This window comes from Podarcis liolepis (genome assembly GCF_965112155.1).
Source record: "Podarcis liolepis genome assembly, chromosome: 4".
Lineage (NCBI taxonomy): Eukaryota > Metazoa > Chordata > Lepidosauria > Squamata > Lacertidae > Podarcis > Podarcis liolepis.
Window position 1 is genome coordinate 3,030,490 of NC_139558.1, and position 15,001 is coordinate 3,045,490.

General features: G+C 44.8%; 1 long non-coding RNA gene and 1 pseudogene across 2 annotated transcripts; one reads left to right on the plus strand and one right to left on the minus strand.

Moving 5' to 3' along the window:
- Positions 1-377: 377 nt before the first annotated feature.
- On the plus strand, positions 378-1,388 carry LOC310705546 (AP-2 complex subunit sigma-like; annotated as a pseudogene). Its single transcript has one exon. The product of its transcript is annotated as an AP-2 complex subunit sigma-like (transcript).
- Positions 1,389-5,724: 4,336 nt separating this feature from the next.
- On the minus strand, positions 5,725-11,386 carry LOC310705857. The gene is made up of 2 exons (XR_014525496.1): positions 10,089-11,386; positions 5,725-6,757 (listed from the first exon to the last, which is right to left on the minus strand). It is a non-coding gene; the product is annotated as an uncharacterized lncRNA (long non-coding RNA).
- Between the last annotated feature and the right edge of the window lie 3,615 nt (positions 11,387-15,001).

Genomic DNA, 15,001 nt, shown 5'->3' on the forward strand with positions numbered 1-15,001 from the left:
GCATGATTCTGCCAGACAGTTTCTCCACACAACACAACAGCAAATCTAGCAAGATTTCCCATCAAAACTGCCTAGATAAACCTTCTTTCTTTCCTTCAATTTTTCTTTTTTCCTTTTCATAACTTGCCTATGGGTTCCATCTTGCTGAGAAGAGAGGTTTGGGTAAGAAAGCTTGAGAGCCACAAAAAAATCAGTACAGACCTAGCTGTTCAAGTATTTGCCAGTGCAATTATATATGTGTGACAAAGGAGGGCTTTGGGGAACATGGGGAGCTAATGGGAGAAGACGCATGGCTGTGAAGCAGGCTGCTCAGGCTTTCACAACAGCAAGGTGGGATCTTGTTAGTGCTCAGGACAATATTTTAATCCACAGTGGTCAGAGCAGCTGCCCCGAGCTCTGTGTGGAAAGAGGATTTAGGGCAGGGGGTCGCCATGATTCGCTTTATTCTGATCCAGATCCGTGCTGGCAAAACGCGTCTGGCCAAGTGGTACATGCAGTTTGACGATGACAAGAAGCAGAAGCTCATTGAGGAGGTCCATGCCGTTGTGACTGTGCGGGTCGCAAAGCACACCAACTTTGTCGAGTTCCGCAACTTCAAAATTATCTACAGGTGTTACACAGGGCTTTATTTCTGCATTTGTGTGGATGTGAACGACAACAACCTCGCCTACCTAGAAGCCATTCACAACTTTGTGGAAGTGCTGAATGAATATTTCCACAACGTCTGTGAGCTCGACCTCGTCTTCAACTTCTACAAGGTTTACACCTGGTAGACGAGATGTTCCTAGCTGGCGAGATCCGAGAGACCAGCCAGACGAAGGTTCTGAAGCAGCTCCTCATGTTGCAATCCTTGGAATGAGGAGCAGAGGAGTAGATCACCTCAGATCTTCCCCCTGGCAAGATCCTGCCACTTTCCCCCTTCCAAGGCTCATCTCTCTTCACCCCAGTCCCCTGAATCAGTGACTTGCTCGGAGCAAATTTTTGCCACTTAACCTGTAGCTGGGGGTTTGTGGGAAGCGAGGGGGGAATCTTGAATTGGCATTCCTAGTTCGGATTCCTAGCCGTGCTTCCTCCTGCACGGGACGAACATGTGAATGGGGCGGAGAGGCCGCTGGTTGGGGCTGGGTTGCTTTTCTGGAAAAGGGTGGGAGTGGGGAAGTGGAGATAGCTGCCGTCACCCCACCCTCCCTGTGCTACCGTCCCAACACAACCTTCTGTCTCTGCCCTCCATGTCACCAGCCTGCTGCCCACCCCTCCCCGTCCATTCACATAAGAAAAAAAAGTGTTGTGCCGCATCTGCCGTAGAAGAGGGACCATAAGTGTGTGTGAGTGTGCATGATGAGTGTTTGTACTGCCAGTAAAGTGATGTACTGATTAAATAAAGCATCTATGGGGGGGAAATTAAAATATATTAATCCACAGTTTCTGAAAAGGAGGGCTACTCATTCTGCAAAGGAGGGCTACTCTTCTACTCATTACATGGCTAGAATGCAAGGGAGAAATGTGCTAAGAGGAAGGAGTGCTTGGCAAATCCACACCGTGATCAACTCCCGCCCGGGAACCAATGTCCCCACTGTGGAAGGACATGTGGGTCCAGAATTGGCCTCCACAGTCACTTACAGACTCATTGTTAAAACCATGTTTATGGAAGACAATTGTACTCGGCTACGAGGGATCGCCAAAGAAGAAGAAGACATGGATAAGTCCTCTGTGGTGTTTTAATAGAAAGGATGGTGGGTTTAATGTCCCTGACATCTCACAGGGCTTGAGGAAGGGAGAACCTAAGAAAGGTTTGGATACCAGCACCATGGTTTCTATCTTTTGACACCATCAGTTAGTCTAACTTTTGTCACTAGGCCAAGTCCAGCTGCTTGCCTCCACTATTGCTCTTTCTGCAGAATGATAGCGCAATATGGTATTCTTGAATTAAGGTGATAAGTTCATTTTAATTTCTTTTTGCTTTTAACTGTATATGGTTTTATTGTTTGGTTTCGTGTTTTTATGCAGTTGTAAAACTGCTGTTATATATATTTATGATAGAGTTGTATATACTTTTTTAAATAAAAACATTTTTTAAAAAATCATGCAAATCAGGGAAGGGCAGGCAAGTTCTCCCATTTTGCACATTTGCCTAGAACTTTCCCTAGCAGGCAAGGAAATATGTGCCCATTCACCAGGCATGCCATTCATGGTGTCCTCAGGACAATAGCACTCTCTGAGTGAATGATTGTTTCACAAGAAGGAGCTTGTGCATTTCAAACTGCTTCGCACCTGGGCTTGAAATCAGTCCATGCGCCTGTTGGTTTAATGTTGTTGCTTTGTGACCCTGGCAATGAAGCTGCCAGCTTGAAGGGTGATTCTCAGAACCAGACAGCACGTAAAACCTGAAAACACACATTCTCCCCCTCCACAGAGGGTGGATTGGATACAGCTTCCTCTGGCTCTGAAGCTTATCACTTTTTAATTTTATTTTCAGAAGGAGAGAAGGCTACATGGCTTCTTTGGGATGCAAAACTCATTTACTACCTGAGAACAAACTGTTAATGTTATGGGTCTGCAATACACATATTAATTATATTCACAGAGCAGTTTCAAATTTGGAATGATCTTGAAATAAGGTGATGAAATATTACTTTTTTTAAAAAAAAGACAGCAAAATGTGTCACACACCATCTTAAATAGACATAAAGATAGTTAAGCCTATTAATTGGCCAGATTAATATTTAGCATTTTATAGGAAGAGTGAATAAGTTTTGTCTCCTGTTTTCATGCTTCAGCTATAATGTGTGATGGACAAAGCTACACATGGTAGTTTTCCATATCTGGAGCTCTCACATCTCCCCAAGTGGGAGGTAAGCCAATTCACCCTTGCAAGCATAAAAGTGGATGCACATATTGTTCCTACTTCTTCTCTTCCTTGTAAAATTTGTCTGCATTTCGGCGTGAATTCTCCTAAGAAACATGCAATTTTGCCTCCGAGGGGCTTCTGGTGGTTTCCTCACTGCAAGAAGTGAAGTTGCAGGGAACCAGGCAGAGGACCTTCTTGGTGGTGGCACCCGCCCTGTGGAACGTCAGATGTCAAGTAGATAAACAGATATATGACATTCAGAAGACATTTGAAAGCAGCCCTGTATAAGAAGGTTTTTAATGTTTGATGTTTCATTATGTTTTTATATCTGTAGGAAGCTGGAACAACCCCCGTCAGATGGGTAGGGTACTAATAAAATAGTAATAGTAGTAGTAGTAGTAGTAGTAGTAGTAGTAATACACATTTTTGCAATGCATTCTCTCTTGATCTGGATCTGGCCCTGACCTTCCACTTCATCTTGACTCTACCGTTCCTATTACCAGAGGTTCCAGCTGTCCTAAGCTGTCAATTTCTGCTTTGGTTCTCCCTTTCCTGGTTCCAGGTGGTAGCAAAATCAAAAGTTGTTAAACCCAGGAAGGATTAGATCCCATATAATTTGCATACTTTGCAGCTGAAGTATGCAGCTAATTCAGGCAAATGAATTAGTTGGTCTTTAAGGTGCTTCTGGAAGGAATTTTTTTATTTTGACTCAGGCAAATGGTGAAACAAGTTTTTCCACATAAGCAGTCATGAAAGATGCTGACCCTGAGCAGATAATTCAGGAATATTTTCTCTTCATATTTATTCTTTATTCTATTTAGGCATGTATATGAAGTAAAATAATCTCAAGATTACACCAATGTCCTGACTTAGAGTAATAACGGCCTTTGCAACTTGCTTTGAAAACCAATGTAATTAAAGACATACTACATTATTGCATTATGGACAAATGAGATCACAGCACAAGATACCTTACTGCAATGTCTAAATAAGTTATATATTATTCAATTGTGTTCATATAATACTGTTTTTAGTTGATATATGTTATCAGTATGTCCACTAGGAAGATCTGGACCATTTATCCAAAGGATCTATATTTACTTTATGTATTGTTAACATTTTATGTATTGTTAAGAAGAATACCTGACCATCTGCAGATCCATATATAGATCATAGACAATAGTGCTGCTTTGCAGGAAAGGATGGAGTTTTAATTACACTAGTCTGGGGGGAAATCCTACCAGTTCCTTTTTGACTCCAGATGCATCATTCCATTGTTCTTATGAAAGGTCAGCTCCAGGACATTCTACATCCTCAAGGAAGAACAAGAGTAGGAAGGTGGGAACACAGAGGATGTTTTCCTTGCATATCCAAAAGGGGCAATTAAAATTGCTCATGTTCTACAGACCAAACAGCAGAGTCTTGTTGAACCTTGAAGGCTATTGTGAACGATACTACAACGGTATTTACTAGTATTTTTTAAAAATCTGTGTTTACTGAAGCCATGTTAGATATGGTCCTTCAAAGGCTAGTAATTTGTACCTGGAGTGTTGTGAAGATGGGATATTTATTGGGAAAGACTGACCGCCCCCAAAACATTAAAGGCTGCTTCACATAGCTATAGTGGCATGGTGAGGCAGAGGTGATTGCTTGACATTGCTGGTGTTTACTGGGAGGTGAAGGGAGCAGTGGCAAGGTTGGTGTGGTGTAGGCACGCTGGAGGGAGCATCAGATTGGCAGCAGAGATGTGCCTGACCACAGGCAAGTGCTGCTCCTCCCCACCCTCCACTACTGCATAAGCACGTGTTGAACATCCACATCAATTTCTCGACACTTGATTAGTTTAGATTTAATGACTTGCTGCCGAATGTGTGCTGATTCACACTAGAGGACTTTGTTTGAGGTCACATGAGGGGATTTGAAAGTTTCGGCTGCTGTGTGTAGATGACTGTTTCATGCATGCAAATCAATGCTGATTTGCAGCCATCAGGTGGTGAATATGCATGTGTGAACCAGCCACAGGAGTTTAACTGATGTGGACGGCATTTGCTCTTTTTGTTGTCAGAAGAGCTGAAATCTTAAATGAGGCACAGACAAAGGTAAAACTGAGAAAACTTTGTGTTTCAGAACCAGCATTCTTTTATTTTCTGTACTTTTCTTTTCTTGCAAGTCTCCTTCATGATATCAAAACGTTTATGAGGCCAAGAGTAAGTCATTTTGACTTTCCCATAATGAACATGGGAATATTTTGCTTGTAAATCACAGGAAGGCTTTCTTAAAGCTTAGTGGCCACTTCTTTTTTTACCCCAAAGTATGACAGATAAGCACTGCAAGTCCTGGAGCTCGCATGTAAATTCCATCACCATGGATGTATTGCTCTTCCAGGTGACACAGCCTGTCAAGGAGAAAGCTGTTTACAATAGACTTGTCATACTCCAACCTTGCATGGTCAGAATAGAGAGCAGATATAAAAATAAATTCTTTACTCATTTATGAGAGCATTTGGTAAGCTGATGTGCCCTTTTGTTTCCCTTTCCAAAGAGTCACAGGCAGATTTGACAAAAGACAAAATATGATGCCACACAATTCTTGCAAGCTCAAACAGATCCTAAATTTAATAAGTTTTCCATTCCAATGCTTTTACATTTGTTTCATCCTACATTCTGTTGTAACTGTTTGCAAACAAAAAATGCAACCCTTGACCTCAGGAAACTCACTGAAATTGTGCCTTATAGGTGCTTCTTATTGCTCCTATTTTTAATTGCCTGTGGATGTTCTTTGGCTGTTGTTGTTTAAAGCTTGCACTGGTTTGTGTATTTGTGTGTGTAGGTCCCCAGGCCACCCCTCAAATAACTTCACACATAACACGTAATTGAGTTTTGGTTTTTGGGCACTATTTTGGCCACAACCTTATTAAAATACAAAATCAGTGAGTGGTTGTTTAGACATTGGTTATGACTATCTGTCCCCCCCCGCCCCCCGCCTGGGACAGGACTGACATCCCGAGGTCCGATCGGTAGCCAGTAGAAGGGAAAGTCAAAGTCGGGGATCATTTGAGCTAAGTGTCAGGCCTACGCCGCTCACCCCAGCAGCTCCCCGAAAGCTTGCCGGCCCTGGTCCTATGACAAGGATTCCCATGACAGGGATTGGGCGGCCCTGGTCCCATGACAGGGACTGGACGAAATCGTGGCAAGCCCCAGGATTCCTTTAATGGAATTCCCTTCAGCGCAATAGGAGGGGCAGGTACAGCCTATCCTGACCCCTCCACCACCAGCATATTATAACCAATGCCTAACCGCCACACGAGCTCTAACGCTCGCCGCCAACCACTCACAAACCCAAACATGAACCCAATTTAGTAGCCACCGCATCCAGCCAAACATCATTCCCCAAATCGGAGAGGTGCACTCCATCTGCCCGGTAAAGGGCCTCAGCCTTAAAATTAATGTCTGGGTTCGAAATCACCAAACCACCCAGCTCCAATACCTTCCCGCAAACAGCAGAGTTAATGCGCTTCCTGGCCCTTTCAGCGGCCTCCGGGCGGGAAACGCCGCGCCAGGTTTGCCTCTGCAACAGGTGAGACCAAATTATTCTCACTGAAGGTAATAAGGCTGCCAATGCCTCCAAATCCCTTTTTGGATTGAGGTGCGCAAAGCAAGGCAATCAATAGTTGCCACATCATTTCCCCCCAGCTGCACCACTATGGCCATAGGGTGGGGAGGTCCGAGAGCAGCCGGCGACCAATCAGCGGCATAAACTCTCCCCATGACATTCCACGTCTGGAAAACCATGACACTTGCATGTGCTGTGGGAGGCCGAGACACGCTCCCCTTGCAGACTGCCTCGCTCTGCTGCCAGCCCAATGAACGATGCTGTGTCCCACTATCCAGATGCGGACCAGCGTGGGATCTACAAGGGTTGAAACAAACAAGCATTAGTACCAAACTCAGCATTTGTTTTGCACATAACTCTTGAAAGCATCCGATTTCCATGTCCCAAATCCTTGATCCTGGTAGCTGAGAAGCCCCAATGGGCTGCCATAGTCGCTGCACCTATGCGAAAGGAATGAGGGGCAAAACCAGAGGCCGAGATCCCACAAGCAGAGATGGCCTTACACATGACTTTTGTGAACTAGTGTCGCGCCAAAGGGTGACCATTTTCATGCATGAGTAGGGGGCCGTCCCCAGCAGGTCTCAAGGTCAAGTACTTCCTTACATCCTTGACCGGACAACCTCCCCCCGACCCAGCTGGTCAGTTTTGGAGTTGCGCACTCAACTTGGAGTTGCAAGTCTCAACTCCAAAAGGGAAGCGCATATATCCTGAAGGAGCAACCCACGAGAACCAGCAACTTCTAGGATCGAGCCAGCCCCCCAGTGGAACGAAAAGCCAAATATTTCTGGTATCCAATAACAGGGCAAGGGCCCACCTTACCTGTGACTGGAAGCCCGATGATGGCAACCCTGCTCACTAGGTCTGACTTAGAGCTCCAGACACTTACGACAAGCTCCAAAGCAGATAAGGAAAAATCCTGAGGCAATAAGCCTCCAAACTCTCAGCCCCGTGCTGGCTCCAACACAATTTCCCCAACCCTTAGTACACCAAAATTACAATGGAATACTGAAAGAAGTCTCATCTAGATCTAGAACCAGGAGACAAGTCTTAACTTGTTGCAGATACTGCATAGGTCAAGATTGACCGGCTTCCTGCCTGCAGTCCTGTGAAGGCTGGAGTCTTTTCCAACCTTCCGAGACCCTGCGCACAACACATTTTTAGAAGGGTCTCTGAAAAATTAAAGCTTTACTCTAGCAGACATTGCAGCGGACTGAATTCTGATAGATTTAACAGTGCATCCGATCTGCAGCAGGTGGGCCAATTACTGCAGGTCCTGCTCAGAGAATGGAGGCAAGTTCCTCTGAGTGGCCGAGGACTGCCAGCTAAACGCTAAGAAATCAGTCCAGGCCTTCTCATAAGACCTGAAAGCAGAAGGGGAAATGTAAGCTACTACTCCTCTTAATTATCAATTGTTGCCAAAGCGCCACGGGAGCTCCAGAAAATCCGGCTATAGCTGGGCGTCCGGAGCCCAGGATCTGAAGCTCTCCAACTGAAAACGGGATAGAGTGACAGCGAAAACATTAGATGATCCCGAAATAAAGCGAGCAGAAACGCAATATTAAACCTTAAGCAGTGCAGCTGGAAAGCACATAAAAGGGGGCGGAGACTCTGCCAAAGCATGAGGACCATTTTGCCAGGACCCTCACACTGCCTGGTTATCAGACCAAGACAGACCCGATGGTCCCTGTACTCCTCAGTCCAGATGTGTGCTGACACTACAATGGGGAGAACTCAAGAAAAGTTAGGTCACATGAGATAGCCTTGCCCTGCCAGGCTCAAGGCCACTGTACAGGATGATGAAGGGACCCCGGGCCATGAGACCACCTGGCCGAGCAGGAATGGAAGGGGCAGCCTGGAACAACCACCCTGCATGCAAAATTTAACTGACCTAGGAATGATAGGATCTGACAAAGCAACACTTGCTTCAGAGGAAGTATTACAAGAATAACGTCCTTCAAGGCAAACAGCTTTTCCACAGGCAAGCAGATGTTTGAGCAACGGTATCCAGCTAGCCCCCAAATACGTTAAAAGGGGCAGTAGGAGCCACTGTCCTATCCACTGCCAACGGAACACCCAGCTCCTCAGGGAATAAAGGGGGCGTCCAGTAAGCCTAAGCAGGGGCTGGTGTCACATGAACCAGCCAGTGAGATAATCCAAATAATGGTACCCCCAGTTAAATGAGTCTTGACTCGCAATGTTCAATCCAGAAAGACGCTAAAGGACTCAAGTGCTGCACAGCCTATTGAGCAACCCACTGGCATCGCCACAATATAAGGACCATCCTTATATGCCTAACTACTTAAATCTTGAGGGTGAACCGGCAGCAGCCTAACAGCCGATTCAATATTGCATAATGCCAACCAGGCCCTCTTCCAATTTGTTGGTAAGCTCAACTGCCTGATCCAAAGAGGCATATTTCACGGAACAATTCCAGAGTCATTCACTGAGGTGCCTTTGGGATGCGATAAATATGGATTATATGGGGCTTTCTTAGGGACGATCCCCAAAGGGGATAAATGAAAATCAGGAATAGAAGAAGAATCAAGGGGATCCCACCAAACGTCCCAATGAAAGCTGCTTCCCAACCTTCTTACTTGCTACTGCAGGTAGCTCTCTGGCTGGCTTTTGAGTTGCTGTATTCTGAGCCGCTGGCTGAAGAGCCAGAGGAATCCCGAACCTTGGGAAAACCCTTCCCACAAGCACAAAACCACTGACCCATCTAGATAACCTTTTAGCCAGGCTTTCAAGGAAGATATTTTTATGGAATTATGGGCAAGAGGTATTGAGTTATTGCTTGCCAGCCCCCAGCCCCCACTTGGGCAGAATTCCCTGCCTTGAGTTGCCACCATGATGTGTAAATTTACAGGGCCAACGCTGGCCAGAAACCCTAAAGAAGTCCCAACAAAGCTGCTGCCGGGCCAGCTTCCTGCACACCAGCTTCAGGTTCTATTGCTCAGGGAATTTCCATTTGAAATGTGGAGCTGCACAAGTGGCCCACATGTCCCCATCCCTGCGATCCTAGCGAGCTGAGGGGATGATGGCAGCCCTGCGTCTAACATTCCCATCATAGTGAATTGCAACTTAAAGAATAGTGGGGTTGGAAGGGACTCCGAGGATCATCTAGTCCACTCTCCCACAGTATCATCATCATCATTATCATCTATTTGTACCCCGCCCATCTGGCTGGGCTTCCCCAGCCACTCTGGGCAGCTTCCATCAAAAGATTAAATACAGAAATGCAGCAAACATTAAAGGCTTCCCTAAACAGGGCTGCCTTAGATGTCTTCTAAAAGTCTCGTAGTAGACATCTGGTGGGAGGGTGTACCACAGGGCAGGTGCCACTTCCGAGAAGGCCCTCCACCTGGTTCCCTGTAACTTGGCTTCTTACAGTGAGGGAACCACCAAAAAGGCCCTCAGCGCTGGACCTCAGTGTCCGGGTAAAGTGATAAGGGAGAATGCAGCTGTCCCATACAGGGACCAATCCTGCAACCTAGGCATTACCGGCACCATATGCTGACCAGCTGAGCTATCCAGGATGATCCCTAAAGACCTGGAACAGCCTCACCCTGACCCCTGGAGAGGTCCAAGGTGATGTCTGAATCATCATCAGAGCCCAGTGATGATTTACCTGCAAGGAGGTGTAAGCATCATCCCTGCTCTGCTTTTTCCTGCCTCTGAAGACGCTTCCTTCCGGAAGAAGGCACCTGGGGCATCAACAAGTCATCCTCTGCAGGAGAGGCAAGCTCTGGAGGCATCTGCAAAGGCCCTGTCATAGTCTGCAAAAAACTAAATGTGAGGAACTGGTGAAACCAATGCTTTGAGCACCACATGGGAACGCTATTCAGGCCAGAATCGCTGCCAGAGGCCATCAAATTCTAGGGCCAAGCCCTAGGATCACCTGCTAGGCCAGACATAAATGTTTCCAATGAGATAACAAACTCGAGGCAGCCCACCGCCTGTCCAGGTACCCCTGTTTGCCCTTTAGAGGGAAGCACGCCCTCAAGAAACCCAAAGTTCTTTTTGGGAGCAATATCACAAGTGGGCCGAACTACCCAGCAACAGAATAGTCCAAAAGGAGCAGTTTGTTTTGATTTGTGATAACAATGGCTAAGTGGGGGATATGAACCCTGTCTCCCAGGTCCTAGTACTGCTCTCTAGCCACTAAGCCACAATGGCTCATCTCTAAAATGGCAGTCGCCACTATCAGGGCAAAACAAACTTGAAGAAAATAAACTTGTTCTGAAACAGCATAGTTAAAGAGCATACACAGAGTGCTCACTGGAGGCACAGAGAGCCTCTGGCTCCACTCTGTCTGCCTAAAATATACATTAGCACAAGTGAGCCTGCAAACAGATACATTCTTATAGAGAGAATGAGTCACATGTCACAGAGACTTAACAATTTACTGTACTGCTAACTATAGCAGGCTTAGGCTTGAATGATATGAGCAGGCTGTGCAGGCCGTGAAGGCCTCCCTGCTTCTGCTCTCTGCCTTTTATAGTCTCATTGCAATATTAAAGGAACTCAATATAGTGTGCCCGCCCAAGGTTAGATTAAAACTCGGCCAACAGCACTGCATGCACCCAAAATAAAGTCAACCTTTGGGGATACTATAAATGAAAGTGATTCCAGCTAAGCTGGGAACAGCCCTGGCTAGCCCCACCATTAAACAGGCAAAAATGGGGAAAACCTTTTTGCAAAGGAAAGCCCCTAATGGAGGCTCTCTCCCTATTGGGAAAGGCAAGCCACAGATACAGGGAGAATCTTCCCACAGGGCAGGGTAAGGGGTGGGGTGGGAAATCAAACAGGAAAAAAGGGAAATTAGATTAATTAAGGGACTAAAGAGGATTAAAAAGAAGGGTGAAAATAAAGAAATGTAACCAGACATGAGAAGACTGCTCCTGATCCAATGCACTCTGCAAAGAGAAAGAGAAACCAGAGTGTACCAATATTTAAAGACTATGGTCCCACCCAATTCGCAACATACAATTTGCCCCAGCAAGCCGGTTATCCAATCAGAATGCCAGGCAACAACTATTAACCTGCCTGGCAACAAGAGGCCTGGCCCAGTGGCCCACACCGCAACACGTGCTCTCATTTATTGGAGAACACGCTTAATAAGAAACACTGTGGTTCCTCTCCTTACCTCTTCCATACTTTAGACATGAAAAGCCAGGTGTTTGTGTATGTAAGATTCCTGTTGTCATTGGAAATATATATATATAAGACTTCTGTGGCTGTCGGCAAAAACTGTAACTGTACACTTTTCAGTAGCAATATTTCCTGTTTGAGGAAAAAAACCCGATTGCAGTGACACACCTTCCTGCATATAATGTGGTTGAGATTATGCACCTTGATGTAAAGCTTTGTGCTTAATATGTCAACCTTTATTTCAGAAACAGCTACAGCAAAAACTGTCACATTAGATCCTTCACAGAAGAAACAACTTCTCTCACGGTGCTCTGAATACCCATGATTTGCCTCTCCTGAAGCAAAAAACTATGGTGGGGGTTTTTTGCAAATAAGTGTACCAAACAGACAACAAGAAGTTTGCAAATATTATCACATCTGAGAAAGAAAAGCAGTGGCAGAGTGGCACATGCAGTTTTAAAGTTCAAGTTAATTGTACAGGTGTTGTGTGGCATTGACTCAGATCTGCACTGATGGTCCCTGCAGCCCTGAGAACAGTCCAGGCCATCCAAGAACTGGAAATCCTCTTGTGACTGTTTGGACTAATTGCAATTGCTCTCGACCAGGATGTGGAATGTAGATATGGAATTATATCACTTTAGCATATTGATTATTGTAGAAAATGCCTGTTGTGGCCTCAGGTGATTCCATGGAATTTGTTGCTATAGAAGGATCATTATAACAGCTGCTCATGAAGTTACATATATTTGTTAAAAGCACGCATGCACATAGCTATTTATATAGATCAAGTAATGATTATGGCCCAGGGCATAAAATATTCAACTTCAAATTATACAGGTGGGCTAAAATGGAGAGGAAGATTTTGTGAAAATCTTCCCAGGAATTTAAATTAGTTGTTGTAGTAGTTTGTTTAAAAATCTGATTATTAGCCCACTGGATCTGGTTTGGAAGTATTGCCTTCACTCAAAACACCCTTCATTGTTTCATATTGTCAAGATTTAGAAAGCATTTAACACTTTAAAAAATACTGTGCATTTATATCAAAAGTCTCACAGGAACAGGCACAATACAAAAGGGAAAGCAGGGGCAGAGAAAGGAAAGCAGGCACTGGAGCAGCTGCACTTTCTCTGTTCAATGGATGCAGCCAACTTAGAGCTTATCCACACTTCTTGTCCTGCAGCTCCCGCCCTGGGGAAACCGCTCTTTAGTTCTCAGCTGGAACAAACAGCAATTCGGGTTTTACCAGATTGCCATTTGTTCTGATCTATCTCTAAAGATCTGGGTGGAATCTACACACATATACTTCCCTGCAGTTACTCCTTCTCTGGCTGATTGCCAGGGCTGGTTTGTTCTCTTCCTTGCCATGATGTTCTTCCTGGGAGGAAGGGGGCACAGACTGCTGGTGGCTGTTGGTGCCCAATTTGCTGGGAGAGGCCAGAGTGTTCCTTCTTTAATCTCCGCACTGCCAGAGTGTTCTTTCTTGAAGGGAGGGGAGGAAAGCAAACTCCTCACAGTTTCTTCTTTGGCCGAGGGATTGAGCCAGGTTGGGCTTCCCATTTCCTTCTCAAGTGGCAGGAAGTGCAGTCTAGTGAAGAGGGCAGAGTGTGTTTCTTTTTAGGTCTGCAATCCTAGGGCAACGGTATTCACAAACAAAAATAAAATTACCACACAGCATTGCAACACCACTGTTCACAATTTGTATAATACATATTTGACACACAACAGATTGCTGACATTGTACCATGCAATCAACTGTGGTTTACTGTTTGTGTTTGGTTGTTGCTTATTCATTGTTATTCTTGCTAATTAATTGGTTCTGTTCATTGTGTCTAACCTATAAATAAACATTGTTCATATTCATTGGACTCTGGAGGCTGGTTGCCGCTCTGCACCTCTACATCCAGAGTAGTGAACTGGGAAAGGTTGCCTCGTGAATATAGGCTTCATTTTAATATCAGGAAATAGAAAAACCTGGCTTGTGGTATCACCATGCCTAGTATGTGATCCCTGATTTGTTAGGATCACTTCAGGATGAATGAAACAGCTGGGGACGGGGTGATGCATAACAGCAACAAGTGAGTTTCTGGACTGGGCCCAGAGCGGCTGCCTGAGATTAGTAAGGAGCTGAGAACCAGAGTCAGGACAAATGCAATCCAGAGCAAGAGGCAGGACCAGAAACACAGGACACCTTATAGCTTGGGTAGATCTCTTCTTTTTCTTAATGCTTTTTATTAGGTTTTCTATAACATAAACAAACAAAATAAATACTTTGCAGTTCAACAATTGTATGTCTACTTATTACCACATGCACTATCACGCCCGGACTTCCCTCCCTCCCTTCATCCAGCTTTCATATTAAATTTCCACTCTCACAGATTCTTAATTACTATCCACATCACAAAATTCATTTCATCCCTGCTACAGTCTTTTAGCTTCTACAGTTGTTACCTATGTAGTCAACAAATTTACTCCATTCTTTTTTGAACTTTGTTTCCCCATGGTTCCGGATCCTGTGGGTCAGTTTCGCCAATTCTACATATTCGACCCTTTTTGTCTGCCACTCCATTAATGTTGGTATTTCCTGGGTTTTCAATTTTTGGGCTACTAAAATCCTGGTGGCAGTCGTGGCGTACATAAATAATTTATGGTCTGCTTTTTTTAGTTCATCACCTATCATCCCCAGCAAAACTGCCTCTGGCTTTTTTGGGAAAGTATATTTAATTTTTTTAAAAAAAATCATTATAAATCATATCCCAATTTATTTTCTTTTTTTCACATGTCCACCACATGTGGAAAAATTCACCGTCTTTTGTTTTGCATTTCCAGCATGCTTTGTTACTCATATTGTACATTTTTACTAGTTCGACAGGGGTGCTATACCAGTGGTACATCATTTTCATTTTCTTTTCTTTTAGGGTGGTACACGCCTTGAATTTCAGACATAGCTCGGGTAGATCTCATTGTCCAGGCAATGTTTCATTGCGATAGGAAACCATCTCATTGTTCTTCCTTCCCAGTAGGAGCCAATGGCCACCCTGGGCCACATCAATCCAGAAAGTTCTTCTCTGAGAAGCTGTAGAGACACTGCTTGCCACATGTGATCAGCATTATCTATCACTGTACCAAGAAGTTGCAGCGATGCAACTTACCATGTAGGATGGTGATCAGAAGCTCCTCACAGAGAGGACAGTAGTGGCTCAAAACAGTAGCAAGCGATTAACGTAAAAGCTGCCAGCTCCCTTGTAAAATCAGCAGCATGGATGTGAATAGGAAACCTGTAGAACATCAGACTCAGCCCTACAATATTTCTCTGTGGAAATTGCACTATCTGGTTCTTCAGCACCATGTACTTAGGGTTCCAGAATAATTTCTTCCTGAAATGTTTGCCTT